General features: G+C 45.5%; 1 protein-coding gene across 2 annotated transcripts in view; it reads left to right on the forward strand.

Moving 5' to 3' along the window:
• The first annotated feature begins 1020 nt into the window (after positions 1-1020).
• The window catches only part of Gne (glucosamine (UDP-N-acetyl)-2-epimerase/N-acetylmannosamine kinase), a 46398-nt gene continuing 34918 nt past the window's right edge, over positions 1021-12500 (forward strand). For both annotated transcript variants that reach the window (XM_051156966.1, XM_051156983.1), the window contains exon 1: positions 1021-1037. The gene's annotated coding sequence lies outside the window, so the exon portion shown is untranslated. The remainder of the gene's footprint in view (positions 1038-12500) is intronic.

The raw sequence follows: 12500 nt of genomic DNA on the forward strand, positions 1-12500 counted from the left end.
TGACTCTAGCCTTTGTCCGCTTCATACTGTGGAGTTCTGAGAGAATATAGGCAGGCTCCACTGCACCTGGCAAGGCACATTATATTTTAATTATAGTTTTCTTCAGGTGGAACGTAAGGTTGTGCGGTAGATATGTCTGAGTGTAGTAGAAAATTGTGCAATCATTTGCCATTGCAATGGAGGACTGCATTTGATAACAAGCCGATCATTAATCAGGATCCCTTTGGTGAGGGGAGGTCCCTGGACACTAAAACCACAAAGTGTATTCTTTATAAATAAGTTGATGCATATTTTCTGTCCAAACATAGCTTAGATGAATGTGATTTGATTTTCCTTCAGTCAAATGGAGCTAAATGTTCTAAATATGGAGAAATTTGCTAAGGAATCCTAAGAAGTCTCTAGCTTAATCTCTTTTTTTGTTTGTTTGTTTGGTTGGTTTGGTTTGGTTTTTGGGACAGGGTTTCTCTGTGTCAACCTGGCTGTCCTGGACTCACTTTGTAGACCAGCCCAGTCTTGAACTCTAATGATCCTCCTGTCTCTGCCTCCCAGAGTGCTAGGATCACAGGCATGTGCCACCACACCTAGCTGGTTTAATCTCCTAATTGTTTTGTTCAGAGTAAAGTAGAGGTTCTGAATATATCTGTGTGAAAAGAACAATAGAGATTTTCATTACAGATCATGTTGAGTTTATATCAGAAACTCAGAAGAAACTTTTTTTTCCTTTTGAAATAAAATAGTTGAGTCATCTATCAAGAACAGGGAAATGACCCTTAGGTGCCAGCTCTCCTCTTACTTCAAACCCAGTGTCCAGGAACACAAGAAGAATTCAGAGCTGTACTACCTCCCCCACACCCCCACCTTTTTCAAAGAGGCGGAGCTTAAGAGCTAGTCTGGAAGGCAGGTGTTTACTAATGACCACTTCGTGGCAGCTAACCCAAGAGGACAGACAGCTGCTCACCACACCTGGGGAAGGGCTGTGCCACAGGATGGACACACGCATGCATCTCCACAGGGAGCCGAGCTACCCGGGACCTCACGTGAGTAAGGCAGGACCCCTTGCTCTCAGAGACAAAGGCCATCAAAAGGAAGAAAGGGGCTTTAGTTTCAAATCTGACACACCTACTATTTTTCAAACGTCTTTCCTCTTGCTCACTCTGGCCTGGTACTCTGTGGTTAGTCACTGTACAGTTTTGGTTTGTTTCTCTATCATCATCCTGTCATTCATTGTCTCTCTGCATTCTAAACAGAGAAATAGAAACATACTCTTTCCTCCAGATTCCATGAGATAAAAAAGGGTTTGCTGTTGCTTTCTTAATTCCTTGCTTCATAAATACTGTTTCTTTTCAAAAGGTACAGTGTGTGCTGAAACCTAAGTTTGCTTTTGAAACAGGACACGGAGACCCACCTTAATTGATGCCTCCCACACCTGAGTTATTGAATGACCACACTGGGGGGCAGTTTCTCTGAGTTAATTAGTACCTAAGCCACAATTGCCATGTTTTCTAACATCGAGATACAGCACGCCATGTTATATTAGAATGGGTATGTTTAAACTAAATTTTGGTTGGAGCAGAGGAGCAGCTACATGTTCTATGGCATCTTTACGTGTAAACCGGATGTTACAGTGTGAAGACCAACTGTAGTTAAGGAGCATTTCTAAAGCCCTGTTAGGGCAAGGCATGAGACAGGAGGATGAGGAAGGGAGGGAGTATGGGGGTGGGTGGTGAGTAAGGCCAAACTCTATGGTACGCTGGAAAGAACTTGTCTTTATGAAGCCCACTGCTTGGTCTCATGAATATCACAAACGTACGTGTCTTTTTTTTTTTTTTTTTTTTTTTTTTTTTTTTTTTTTTTTTCCTTAAGTAAAAAATATCAGGAATAAGGTTTTAAAAAAGAACTTCTATTATGCGGTGTCTCTCATTCAGTACCGTTTAGATCTGTGGTGTAGTGGTGAATGGGGCTGCCTTTCCTCACAGTCTACAGCTAGCTATATCAAGGCAGTAAGGCCCAATTCCAACTTGTGTTCAGTGAAAATATGTTATTTTTATTGTTTAAAAGTTAAATTCAAAAAAAGTGCAAGCATGAGAACCTGAGTTCAGATCTCCAGAACCTACATAACAAATTTTAAAAATAATTTTTAAAAAAAACAGTTAAATTCAAGTTTATACTTCTTGAGCCTCTGGCTGAAACTAAGCTGTTGTTTTTCCCCCTTGTGTCTTCAGTGAGTACTCAGTGGCCATCTGTAATTACAAGGGCAAGAGTCACGCTAAGTAACTTGTCTATTTTTGAGTCTCATAAGATGTTATGGCCTACAGAGCATGAGGGATAAAGGACAAAGAGGAGCCAAGTATGTCTCCCAGGTTATGGCAAAGACTAGAACGCCACTCACTGGAAACTGTGGTTGAGGAGAATACCCAGGATTAGGAGGGAAAAATAATCTTTGTTTGGGCCAGTTTGACTTGAGGTGTCTGGGACAAATGAAGCCATTCTATAAGTAGCAGGTCAGTGAGCCTAGCACAGGAAGCCTCAGCTAGGTTATCCAACTTGGAATAATTTTAAATGATGGCTAAGCCACACAAGCAAACAGGGCCAAGCATGGATAATAAGATGACATCTGTGGAAGACTAGACACATCATAATCCTGGGAGCCAACTTTTTGCACCATGATTTGAGGAAGTGCAGTGATTAGAGGTTAGACAGATGGGAAGTTAGACACCTGTCCTGGAAGCCTCAAATGTGGAGTGTTTCCAGAATGAGGCAGAAGCTTGGGTGTTGTGGTGCATCCCTGTCATGCCAGCACTTAAAAGGTAGAGGCAGGAGGACTGGCTCCTTGACTCCACGGTAAGTTTCAGGCCAGTTTCTGGCTCAAAAGGAAAAAAAAAAAAAGTTCAGTAAGCCTTAAGGTAAAAAGGAATGTTATGTGAGGAGACACTAGAGGAAAGGGAAAACACGTGCCTGAGCTGCTGGGAGGAGTGAGACTGAGTCAGAAAGAGGCACACGTCCAAAAAAGCACTGCTCATATCTAGGACAGACCCACACAGAGTGAGGTGTGGGTCCCCACGGAACTTTCCAGCTTATCAAATTCAATTTTGTAGTATTTGAGTCTAGTTGCCTGAGACTCAGTCAAAATATGTAACAAAGAAGCATTAACAGTGGTCAGCCTTTGCTCTCCATGGGGGGCTTGGTTCCAGCAAGCCTCAAGGGTATCAGATATTTGTGGATATTCAGGTCCTTTATAGAAATGAGGGTATTTTCATGTTGATAACCGTCACAATTCTCCTATATAGTTAAGTCTCTGAGTCACTCACAATACTCAGTACAACGGAAACACCATGTCGTTGTTACGCCATAGTATGTAACAAGTAATGAGGAGAAAGAAACCTTGTCTTTCAGTACAAACACATCTTTCCCAAATATTCCTATCGATAACTCTTTAAATCTATGGAGGTGGAGCTTGCAAGTGTAGAGGCTATTTTATGAAAAGGGTTGGCCAACAGTAATGCTAAGTGGGAGTCAGGGTAGAGAAACGGGATGGTTAAAAAGTATAGTTGGACACTCACCTTGCAGGGGAGACGCCATGATCATGGAGATGGCTTTCCCAGCACAAGGTTTTCCATTGCACACCAAGGTTTCCCCAGTGTGGGAAACTTGATTGGGAAAAAAAAACCAGAAAGATATTTAGTGGTACCCTGGACTAAGAGTAAACAGTGTATTTTAGAAGCCAGATATTAGTTAGGTAGCTGAATCAGTCATGCCAGGACAAGTCTCTACTTCTGACCAAAGTCTTTCTCTAGATCCTAACCTCATGAAAATCTAAGAGTCTACAGACTCAGCAAAGCCAGAGCCAGAGCAGCCATATGCCGCTCCCCACCCCCAACAGCTAGCTCATTCCCAGCCTGTCTTTCTTTGGGTTAGACAAAAGCCTGCCAATCACCCATATATTGAAACAGGAATTTCGGTCACTCACCTCATCCCTCACTATCATTTCTACCGCCTGCTTCTATCCATTCTTTCTCCCCATTCTTTTGATTCCATCCTCAGGATTCATTCTCTCTCTTCTCTTTCCTCCTTACTTTCCTCTCTATCTTGAAACAGGACCTTACAACGTGGTCCATGCCGTCCTGCAGTTCCCAGCACTCTTCCTGCTTCAGGCTCCCAGATGCTAGGACCACACATGTGTGCACCACGTCCAACAGGGTCCTCCTGCTGCCAGCATTAGGAAATGCTGTTTTCCTCTAGTCCCTTCTCGTCCCAACCCATTACCCATAATTCTAAATAGCATCTCCAATGCAGAGAGGCAGGTGTCTGACTTCCCTGGTGTGATACTAGGCATGGCCCTTGCCTGGTCTTGCTTCGTATCTTGGCCAAATCTGCCCCGCACACCTATCTTATATCAGCACTGAATTTCTCCTTGGCCTTCTAGCTCATTACTATTTTTCATACTTGATCATGAAGATGTGGGACCAGCTAGATGGCTCAGTGGGTAAAGGCACTTGGTATGTAAGCCTGACAACATGAGTTTGATTCCCCAGATTCCACCATGGAAGGAGAAAACCAATTCCCAAAAATTGTCCTCTGCCTTCCACATGTGTGTCATAGCATGTACAAGAGCACATATACACACACTCATCATGATGGCAATTTTTATTTTTTTAGATCTTTAACTACACAGAGAAACCCTGCCTCAAACAAACAAGCAAACAGCATATTTAAGCCTAGATGATGGAGGATGACCAACAAGGGAGGTTGGTTATAGGGTAATGTGAGCCATAGGGAAAAACCAGGGGTGTCCAGAAACACCATTAAATGACTCAGTTTTTATTGACTGCATTTTTCTTTCTTTGTTTGTTTGTTTTTGTTGTTGTTTGTTTGTTTTGTTTTTTGAGACAGGGTTTCTCTGTGTAGCCTTGGTTGTCCTGGATTCACTTTGTAGACCGAGCTGGCCTCGAACTCACAGCGATTCTGCCTGCCTCTGCCTCCCATGTGCTGGGATTAAAGGCTTGTGCCACCACGCCTGGCTTGACTGCATTTCTTACTGATTCAGGGAACTATCAGAGAGAAGCATAAAGGCCTAACTTCAAGGAAATTAGAATCTGATTATAGATGAGGAGATAGCTAATGACTTGTTTTCATGGAATGCTGTTAAACACTACAGTTAAAAACGGATCCACCTAAAAACCTTCCATAGTTAATAAATCCAGGCCAAGTGCTACAGAAATCCAGTGGAGGGAGGGTTATCTTTCAGACAGAGAGTTCAGATTAATTTTCAGAACAGATGGGATTTGAAATTCAAGTAAAGGCACGTGAAGCAAAGACAGGGCTCGGCCTTACAAGTGTCCGACACAGACATGGAATCAAAGAAGGAAGTGTTTGTGACAGAGAGACTCGGTCTGGGGATGCTGCTCAGTTGGTAGATTGCTTGTCTAACATTCACAAAGGCCTGGGTTCAGTCCCAGCACCACAGAAATCTGAGCATGGGGATGTAGTCCATGCAAATCCCAGCACCGGGGAGGTGAGGCAGGGGGTTAACATTTCAAAATTGTCTTCTGCTATAGAGTGAGTGTGAGGCTAGCCTGGTATACATGAGATTCTGGAGAGGGGAAGGAGCAGAGGGAGAGGAGAAGAGGGCTGGGGAGGGGAGGGAGGGGTAGGCTGAAACAGGAGAGGAGAGAAGGGGAGAGGAGGGGAGAGGACAGCAGAGAAGGGGAGGGGAAGGGACAGACTGAAACAAGAGAAGAAAGGAGGGGAGAGGAAGGGAGAGGAGAGAAGGATGGGGATGGAAGGGGAGGGGACAGGAAAGGGGAGGAGAGGAGAAGAGGAAGAAAAAAGAAGAGAAGAAAATGGGGAAGGGGAAATGGAACTGGACTTTCTGTGTGCTGAGGTTGGGGTGGGGGAGTACCTTGAAGGCAGCTTTAAGTGTGGACCCATGCTGGGGCAGCTGCTGCAGGGGTGTGTACACAAGGCTTTCTCTACATGGAAGTTGAAATGGAAAGCTTAAGAATAAAAGAAGGGGCCTGGAGTGGTGGCACACGCCTTTAATCCCAGCACTCAGCATACAGAGGCAGGTGGATCGCTGTGAGTTCAAGGCCAGCCTGGTCTACAAAGCGAGTCCAGGATAGCCAAGGCTAACACAGAGAGACCCTGTCTTTAAAAAAATAAAATAAAAATAAAAGAAGTTCTGACACAGAGTAAATAGACAAGCATGGAAGGGCAGAGGCACAATCATGGCAGTGCTCGCCTTCGGGGCCAAGCTATAAAGAAGAAAGGGAAAGGATTTGAAACGTAGAATTGATTTTATCCCAATGAGGGCATGAAAGACACAGACCAGAGAAGTTGAGGTCTTATGTTTATGCTGAGGCTTAGAGATATTAGGTATATGTATTTGGATACATGGTAAATACTCATGGAGCACTGTTTGTAATGGAGTCTTAACAATACACCCCTGGCTAGTCTGGAGCTCCCTGACTTGAGGCCTCCTCCAGGAATGGGTCACCATATCCGGTTTCATGCAGGTATTAAACAGCCTACTTGAGACCCCCAGGCATGGGATTGTCCCGTCCCTTCCGACCAGCGGAAAATAAGGACACGACTCGAGCGTTCTTCTCCTGGCAGTTTATTCAGGAACCTTTTCAGCAAGCTTCTTCTCCTCCCGCTCGCTCGCTTCTCCTCCCCCAACCCCTTTATATCCTCTGCCTCACCCAATCAGCAGCCCTTACGTCGGTAGCTCCAATTGGTTCCCGACAAGGCGGGATGCATACGTCAGAGCAAAGCGCGGCCCACAACCCAAACTTGTTTAGCAGGAGCAGAATTGCAAGTTATCCTGCCTGGCAGGTTGCCAGGCGCCATCTTAGCAAGGACATAGCTTCAGCTTTCCACATGAGATCACATTCTTGTAATCCCAGGATTCAAGGACTAAGGCAAAAGGACAGCAAGTTTGGTGGCAGTATGGCTTCAAAGTTGGGCCAGGTTGGACTACACGGCAAGATCCGGTAGGACCTTTCCTTAATCCTTAGCTGTATGCTCATGCCAAATCTGGCTTGGGTGCTCCAGTAGCACGATGGACTAACGCGCTATTTATACAGCAAACACAGGCTGCTCGTCAGCCAGGAGCTAGGGCCAATACTAGACTATTCCTTTAGCCTCTGTTGGGAAATCATGAAGTTTCTCCAAAGGCTTGTTGCTGGTTGAGTGCTGTTGACTAGAGCTACATACAGGAAGTCCAACAGGACAAACTTGTAAAACTTCCAGTGAGATGTGATTTTAGAGAACAATTATGTTGACCCAATGTTTTATTGCAAAGCCAAAGTTAAACGAAAACTAGTCGTCCCCTCCTGCCCCACCCCCCACCCCCCTCACCCCCCCCCCCCCCCCGCCTTCCAGCTTTTATGCCGCCCCGCCCTCCCTGAGACAAGATTTCTCTGCGTAGCCCTTGCTGTCCTGGAACTCACTCTTTAGACCAGGCTGTCCTGGAATTCATAGAGGTCCACCTGTCTCCGCCTCCCAAGTGCTGAGATTATCATTCGGCTTTTGTGTCAATTTCTAAACTTCTTTAGTCAAGCTGAGCACTTCCCAGTTTACATTATTTCTCTAATTTCCAGATGAAAAAACCAATTTATTGTCACAGTCCATAGTGAAAACTACATTTTAAAATCCCAATAAAGGACAATATCCCGTAGAAACAAACACAACTGCACTGTGCTTCCGTGTGTCTTGTATATTACGCATGTCTGTTCTACAGCTGGGAGCACTAGCATACAGTCAGCTTCTCACCACAGAACTCTGAAAAGCATGCTGAATAGTCACTACAGCTATGAAGAATCATGAGATGGCTCAGAGCTATGAGTTTCAAAAGGCTCCTCTTGCTGGGTGATGGTGGCACGCGCCTGTAATCCCAGCACTGGAGCAGGCAGAGGCAGGAGGATCTCTGTGAGTTTAAGGCCAGCCTGGTCTGCAAAGTGAATCCAGGACAGGACAGCCAGGGCTGTTAGACAGAGAAATCCTGTCTCAAAAAAAGAAAAAAAAGTGCTACCCTGTGTAAGGCAGCCACACAAGGCCACTAGTGCAATAGGAGCCATGCTCTGCCCTGAGTGCCGCAAGAACCTTCCTGGAACAAGCAGCCTAACACTGATGAGAGTAGAGAGAGGAGGTGTCACAGGTGGACTGAAGCCAGGGCAGCTCCCGAAAGGCCCCAGGACTGCGTCCACTTTATGTTCTCATTTTATATTCTAATGCCACATGCTGAGGTGAGCAAGCAAGATTGATAAAGTTTGGCGGCTTCTCCAGGTCATGCTGTTTCAGGTAGCAAGTGAAGCCATGCTTGGCAAAGGGCAGCTCACGAACTATATCAACAGTCCAGAATCTAATAATTGGTCGTTTTTGTACCGTATTCTACTTCACGAAGAGGTTACAAACAATAGAACATACAGTGTGCTTTACCCCTAGACACTCTAGACACCCGTCAACAACTACATGATGTTTATTACGTATGACTATCCAGACAAATGTGGTAATTGGTTGCTCATGGTGGCCCAGGCTGGCCTTAAACCCATGGTGATTCTTTGCCTCTGGGGGGTTGGGATTCCAGACAGGCCTAATCCACAGTGCCCAGATGATTACTCACTTTACCCACCCCTTGATTGCCTTTTTCATGACTCAAAGCAGAGACAAAAAACACATGACACCAATCCTGCCTCCCTTCTGGCCCTTCCAAACAACAGGGCAGACACACAAGTACTCTTTCCAGTCACAATTGTGTTCAGCCCCTGAGTCATTTTTGACATAGTTCCCCAGGGGCCATTCATCAGGGAGTTGGAGTTGGGGACCAAAATAATGAACTTGGGGGAGGGTTCTCCCTGAAGAAAAAGAAGATGTATTGTAATGATAAAAATTGGATTGAGAAAGTGGAGAGATGGCTCAGCAGTTTAGAGCACTGGCTGCTGTTCCAGGGGACCCAAGCTCAATTCCCAGCACCCACATGGCAGCTCACAACTTTCTATAACTCTACTCCCAGGGGAATCTGACACCTTCACACCAATACACATAAAGTTTTTAAAAAATTAAAAAATGGATTGACATCAAGGCCAAGAAGGTGGCACAGTGGTAGAGCACTAGAACTGCAAAACGCAGAAGATGGGAGAAAAAATAAGCCTAGTTTCCAAATAGGAGGACGCCAGGAAGCTGTTCAGAATCTGAGGTAAGTCAGGTACTAGATTTCTCTCCTCATGCTCCACCTGGCCTGCCTCTCATGTAATATCTGTGTCTGTGGCTTATTGTTTTGTTTTTATTTTTTATGTTTTTCAAGCCAGGATTTCTTTGTGTAGCCTTGGCTGTCCTGGACTCACTTTGTAGACCAGGCTGGCCTCAAACTCATAGCATCCATCTGCCTCTGCCTCCCAAGTACTGGGATTAAAGGTGTGTGCCTCTATGCCTGGATGTTGTTGTTGTTTTGTGTCTGTGTTTTTAATATGCCCCATCTTCCCACTCATATCCAATGAACCAATCACTGTCTCCTTCCATCTAAAGGCTTCAGAGTCAGTGTAACACACCCAGCTATCACTGATGTGTTTGCTAGCTAACCACAGCCTTGGTGCTAGGTCTTTTCAGGAATTATGGACAGACAGGCACCTCCTGAGTAGGCATAGACAACCTTTTCTTTCTTTAGCTTAATGGTAGTTTCCATTTCATGAAAATGTAAAATCAACACTTGATCTAGCTATTTATTGACACCTCAGTAAAGTGTGTGTGTGTGTGTGTGTGTGTGTGTGAAGCCCTGGGCCAGTTAGCCTGGCATACACAGTAGGAAAATGTGTACTTTTCCACCTCCTATGTCCTTGTAAGAGAGCTGGGATTACAGACGATTGGACTACTGAAGCTGGCTTTTACTTGGGTTCTGGGGATTCAAACTCAGGTCTTCACACTCCATGGTAAGTCCTTTATTCAGATTTTAATGGTTTCTAAGAGTTTCAAGGGAAATATCCAGGAGTCTCATAATTTAGGGTTTCTGCTAAATTTGCATGCCTTTTAGAAACAAAGGACTTAACAGAACCTTTTTGATTTGTTTTGTGGGGATAGGGTTTCTTTGTATAGTCCTAGCATTCTCTCTCTCTCTCTCTCTCTCTCTCTCTCTCATGCTCCCGTGTGTACATTGGCTATGTAATGATCTAACTTTAAAAGCCAGATGCCTTTGTTGCGCATCTTCCACACCTTTCTTCTATACCACTCATCGCAGGCAGGATAATGACTCCTTTGAAGTGGCCACAGCCCCTTCTTTGGAGACAGATTTTGCAGTTGTGATCAAGCATTTTGTGCCAGGAAGATTATTCTGAACCACTGGGTAGGCTCAACTTTATTATCCTAAGAGTCTCTTTAAGTAAAAGGAAGGCAGGAGAGTCATAACCATGAAAAGCCTTGCGGTAAGAGTGCTCACAAGCCAAGAAGTGTTATCAGTCTCCAAAAGGGAGGGGCAAGGAAATGAATTCTCACCTTCACCCCGCAAAGAGCAGGTATCCTGCTACCACCTGGATATTAGTTCCCCCAAACTCTGACCTCCAGAAGCACAGGGTAAGGAATGTGTGTTGTCTTCAGCCAGGAGCTGGTAGCACCTTGTTACGCAATGGCAGGCAGGGAGCTAGTGGACCATTTACTGTCTGGTGGGCTCTGATGTTTATGCCCAGATTTACTTCTCTTATTAGAACTCAACATCTGCCTGCAGCTCCTGAATGCATCATACTGCAAACGAAAGCTTTTTTTACCTTTCATTCCTGAACTTGTTGGTCACTCCAGGAAGTGCCACAACCAATTACTAACTTTAGCCAATTACTAAAAATAGAAACCTGGAAGTCAGTCATTCTTTTTTCCTTCCTTATGATTAATCAGTAGTAAATTTCATCAGTTTTACATCCAAATGGATTATCTATCTAATTCTGTGGAAATTTCACTGGCACCAATACCTGACTCTCAGCTAATCCATTCTCCACCCAGCAGTATAAACACCCAACGAACACCCAAGAGGTATTCAGAAAAGATGTGTAATGTGCAATGTGTTGGAAATGGGTGTTAGCAGAGCAGACACGAATGGTGACTTGACTAACTTGCAGATAGATGATTGCTCTGACCTCGGACAGAAAGGTGGATAGATGATGGATGGCACCTCCTTGTACGATACCACTTAGCATCTGTGCTGTCAGGATCAGGTGACCCTTGCTGGACCCAACAAGGCTGCACAAACACCATGCAAACTGGAGCTTCATTCTTAACTAAAACAGACCACATGCTGGGAAAATCTGATGCGCCTTACAATTATCTTTATAGCTAGAAACTCCAAGGGACTGCCAGATTGTTTAAACAGTGTCACTTTGTTAGGCTGGTGGATCAGAGGCAGGATTGCTGACATAGGTTTGAGACCAGTCTGGGTTATACATTGAATCCCATGCCAGCTTCAGCTAGGTACAGTGTAAGATCCTGTCTCAAAAAACTAAAAAATAGATGTGAAAGTTTCGCTTGTGCTTTTGTTGTTGTTGTTTGAGACACAGGTGCAACTGTATTGCTCAGAATACTATCTAACTTCTCACTCTCCTGCACCTAGTTATTGTAAATTTCACCCATGTCAGGAGGCTCACAGCAACCTATAATTCCAACTTCCGAGGTACCGCAGTTTGTGCCTGAGAAGCCAGGTTCTGCCATTTGTCCTCCCTTAAGTCAACGACAACTGCCAAATTAATAGCGAACAAACAGAAAATGGGGAATTCAGTGTGGCCAAATTGGGAAGAGGGACAAAGAGATCCAAAGATATGGCCCCCAGGTCCATTTCGGAAGCTCTAAATTGAGGTTAAAATACTAGAGTTGGAGATGCCCACATCTGCCATCCAGGTCGCACTCTGGCGAAGCCCACAGCGAAGCCCGAGTTCTCGCACAAGATAGCTGCACCCAAACTGAGAGCCATCTCATAGACCAAGCACCAAGGCAACTCTGTATCCGTGGCTACAGGGTGATCCTTTGAATTTAAGCCCAGGCAACTCTGTACCCGTGACTCCAGGGTGGTACTTTGAATTTAAGCCCTGGAGTGGTCAGCGACACGGAGTTTACAGTTATGGTCTGCTAGTATGTGTGTTGTCACTCCGCACTCCACCAGAGCTTCGTGGCAGGCGTGGCAAGTCTTCACAGTCGGCTTCGCCAGAGAAGAAAACACCCTCTGCAAACAGACTAGACGTCACTACCACAGCTGACACGACAGCGGAAGGCGCTGAGGCGACAGTGACGAGCCCCTGGCTAACTCAAATAGGCAAGGAGGGGCGGGGCCAGAGCGATCGACCGCTCGGCGCTCCTCCTCGGGACTGGCGACTGCAAGAGCAATGACTGGGGCTGGGTCGAGCGCCGAGTCGTCGAGCGGCGCCGGGTACCGGAAGCCTCGGGTGTGCTTGCCCCCGGCCTGCGTTGTGGGCCGGCCGGACGCGAGCCTACGGAGTACGGAGGTGGCGCTGGAAGGAACTAACCGGGCGAAG

The sequence above is a fragment of the Acomys russatus genome, chromosome 2 (assembly GCF_903995435.1).
Source record: "Acomys russatus chromosome 2, mAcoRus1.1, whole genome shotgun sequence".
Taxonomy (NCBI): domain Eukaryota; kingdom Metazoa; phylum Chordata; class Mammalia; order Rodentia; family Muridae; genus Acomys; species Acomys russatus.